Genomic DNA, 4,178 nt, shown 5'->3' on the forward strand with positions numbered 1-4,178 from the left:
CTCCATGGATGATTCCTCCATGATCTTGATAGAGATCAGAGTTGATGTTGATGAAGGACACAGTCCTCGGTCAAGCCAAGGTGACCAGTCGAGCTGGTGACGAAGAAGCCGACGTCGCAGTTGATCTGCAGTTGAGCCATTGATCCTTTTGCCGATCACACAGCGGAACTCTCAATGAAAGCACCAATGTCGTTGTCAAAACCAGCGGATCTCGGGTAGGGGGTCCCAAACTGTGCGTCTAAGGATAATGGTAACAGGAGGCAGGGGACACAATGTTACCCAGGTTCGGGCCCTCTCAATGGAGGTAATACCCTACTTCCTGCTTGATTGATCTTGATGACATGAGTATTACAAGAGTTGATCTACCACGAGATCGTAGAGGCTAACCCTAGAAGCTAGCCTATGATTATGATTGTGTATGTCTATCGACTAGCATGGCCCTGGTTTAAATAATGTACCAGAGGCCTAGGATAACAAGAGTCCTGGACGAATACGCCGGTGGGGAGGAGTCCTTCTCTTGATCACCAAATCTTGTGGAATCTTCCTTGTATGCGGCAGCTGCCCGAACTGACCCATGACTATACGGCCATGGGGGTCCTCAGCCCAATCTAACTGATCGGGAGATGGCGTGCTGAGTACCCCCTAGTCCAGGACACCGTCAAATGTGCCGGTCCAGTCGCGTGCGGAGGGGAGTACGAGGGTTTTGGGTGCGGGTGCGTGTTTGGGCTGACATCACGAGAGAATAACAGGACATGTGGGGGAATAGAGGGAGGGACTGGCCAACGTTGGAGGGTACGTTAGGGCGGCGGAGGTGCATCCATCCATGGGAGGTGGAAGCAGGCAGAGCCGACGGGGTGGTTATGTTTGGGTGGCTGGAGGAAGAAGACAAGAGATAGAGGATAGACGACAGATGTTGGATGTCATTCAACGACTAGTAGACAAAATCGTTTGTTGACTAGCTAGTAAGTTGACACTACCTTGGATAGGCTATTTCCTCGTGGGCCCCAAATATCAGAATCCAAATCTGTCACGGTCATGCAACCTTTCGTATGAAAATTTACAACCCATTCGATGTGCTAGTTCAAAATAAGTTTGTGTGTTCTAGTGGGGGCTAATCACTTGGCTTCTATTATGCACAGTGAGCTCAAGCAGCCGACAAGAGTGATGTTATTTCCCTTGGTTGGGATTTCTTACAATATTTCACTCCAAATTAAACGAATGGCAAGCCATTTGCCTTGTTTCAAAGAAAATATGGTAGTCATAGCCGAGTTGAAAAGGGCAAGAACATCCAACTCCAGCTTACAAACTGTCAAAAGTACGAGGGTTAATTGTTCATCAGGTTTAGACAAAGCCCAGGTTGGAAAGGGCAACAACATCTAACTCAAGCACTGTTTTCGGCAGTCACAATCAAATGGATCGGTCAGGTCCATAGAATGAACATCGTGGGTCGTAAAATTTACTGCATTATGACTACAATATGTTGTAAATAGAAACCCGGCAAGATTAGAAGCTATTTTGCCCACCTGAAGCTCCTTTTTTTGCTCTTCGACATACCCATCTGTCAAAACTATGCTACTGATAAACTTAAGCCTGATGGACAATAGTAACCTCGCATTCAGCAGGAAGAATGTGACAAATCTAGTTGCACGGTTGGCTACATATCGTTGTACCATTATTGTCTTCAATCGAATGTCATGAGAAGTGAGAAAATCCCGGTGCTTACAAATCCACCGATTGGTTATAACTTTCTTACCCTGTCCTGTTGCCTAAATATACATGAAGATTGAAAATAGTTAAGGTCTAAAAAATGAGTGTCGAAAGAGAAACAACTGAACGGTTGATTATAGTACACTATAGCGGACTTCCAATGTGCGTGAAATTATCACCTTTATATACAACTTCTCCAAACATGGAAAGCATTGCAGCAAGCCAATAATCTTGTTCAGATCCAAACTATTCATTTGGATATATAAGATCTTGACAGAATCCAGCACCATTGATAGGCCATCCATGGAGAGACTCTTCATTGAGCATAGAACATAATATTAGTACAAAATGTGTACTCCAAGATGATATATAACTTATGCGCAAAAATTTAAAATGCAGCGTATGGTTACAAGTGTAGATGATAATATAAAGTACCTGAAGAACTGTGGAGCCAAACACCATATTGAAATGAGCACAGAGATCATGTATTACACCCAAGGTCTCCAGTTTAGGCGCAGAGAGGACGGTTATTTGCGACGGTGAATAACTAGAATCAAGGATCAACCTTTTAAGTGAAGGGGCATCTTAGATGATGAGCTGCCTTCCGTCAAAAGAAATTCCAATTCTTACAATTTTAGGCGACTTTATTTGGAGACTATCGATTCTAACTGTGAAAACAAGCACCAAGCACTCCAGGGTAGGGCAACTGGAGTGGACGATGTTGTGCAATGAGGCCTCCGATATACGAACCCGCACAAGTGAAAGTTTCTTGAGAAATGGGAGTCGAAGGTTTAGTAACAGATTGTCTGGTAGGTAGCACAGTGCAAAGGTGGCGGTGTGGAGAGAGGAGGAAAACCGCGAGATGGACATCGGTGCTGAGGGCACAAGTACATGGCATTCGGTATCTGGTAGGTGATTTCTAGAGGAATAGTAGAACTCAAGCAACCGTAGTTCTGTGAATTCAGGGGATTTCAGCCAGCGTCCACCGTGCACGGCATGGTATGCTTGCTCAGGTAGCATGACAGGATGTAGAGGCTTTGAACGGAGCCCTGGTGGGAGGATATGATGGCTCTGGGGATTTCAATTTCATTGAAGAGAGATAGCTGACGACAGTCGAGATTAAGGGGCGCCATAGAGGGCCCCATCAAATTCAGAGGACTTGGGTGCGGCAGCAATCCTTGGTGGGGAGAAGCGAGATGATCTCCCCAAGGATGGCGTCTGGGAGATTGCTGATGCGGTCCACCCGAAATTCTACTGGTTCCTGGGATCCGGTGGGGGCGCGGGCGCCGCTTATCCCCGTGCTGCCAGGTGCGGGATCTACAACAGGCGTCACCGCTGGCGGGAGCCTCATCTTCTTGGCGCTAGGGTCAGCCGACTCCATTTTCCTGGAGGGTGTCGCGTCGCGCTCACGGATTTGAGCAAAGTAATGAATGACTTGCCTAGTTGTAGTGCGAGTGAAGAAGAAGGGGAGCTGGGGTTTTTCTGTAGTAGTGAGGAAGAAGGGGAGCTGGGGTTTTCTGTAGGAGTGAGGTGAGGAATTTGGGGGTACGAGTGGAGGGATGCGAGCTGACGTGAGGTGGGTGGGAGTGAGGAGGAAGAAGAGCACCCAGGTTTTTTTGGGGGCCGGTGTGTTGGGTGTGGGTAGCGCCTCTCATTAAGTAAATATATGGGCTTTTGAATTGATTTTATTATTTACTAGGGTGGATGGGCTGTTTTTTCTTGGGCCGAGCGAAACAATTACTACTAGTACAGTGGAGACACTCTACAACTACCCAAGAAAACAACTACTACTAGTACAATGGATATTACTACCGCTTTTGGCTCCTCCTAGGTCATCGAAACGTCTCCCTCTAATGAATGCCATTATACTTTTGTTCACCGACATGCGGGCCATGCAGCACGCGGGCCCAAATGCCGTCCACCAAATAAGAAGGCAGTATGCAAGCGGAGAGTCACCCCGGTCATAGCGCGGCAGAAACGAGGCGTCGTATCACAAAACCCCACCTCCCGTAGTCTAAGTTTGACGAACGAAGCAACCGTCATTTCACTCTTCGCTGAATCCCCTTCTCCCTCACCGTCTTCAAGAAAGCCAACACTCGCATCTACCACTGTTCTTCTCTCCCAACAAAGGGAAGGTAGGCGGATCCGTGATGTTGGTATATTTTCGTTCAGAGAAAAAAAAGAACTTTTGCAAAGCAGTAACCGATTCTCACTCTCTTTTTTGTTTCATTGTCATTGCGATTGTGTTTTCATTTCAGTGGTCTCCTAGTACTCGTCAGTTTCATGATGGACCAAGGAGAACCAGGCAAAGATCTGCGGATATTGGAGCAGACGCGGGAGGCCGATCCCCACGAGACAGAGAGCTCCAAGAAGATGGAGGCAGCCACCGACCCAACCCTAGATATGCTCACGGCCACTACTGAGATGGCCAACGCCCCGTATGAAGTTACAACCCCCGTGGCACTATAGGA

The sequence above is a fragment of the Triticum dicoccoides genome, chromosome 2B (assembly GCF_002162155.2).
Source record: "Triticum dicoccoides isolate Atlit2015 ecotype Zavitan chromosome 2B, WEW_v2.0, whole genome shotgun sequence".
NCBI classification, from domain to species: domain Eukaryota; kingdom Viridiplantae; phylum Streptophyta; class Magnoliopsida; order Poales; family Poaceae; genus Triticum; species Triticum dicoccoides.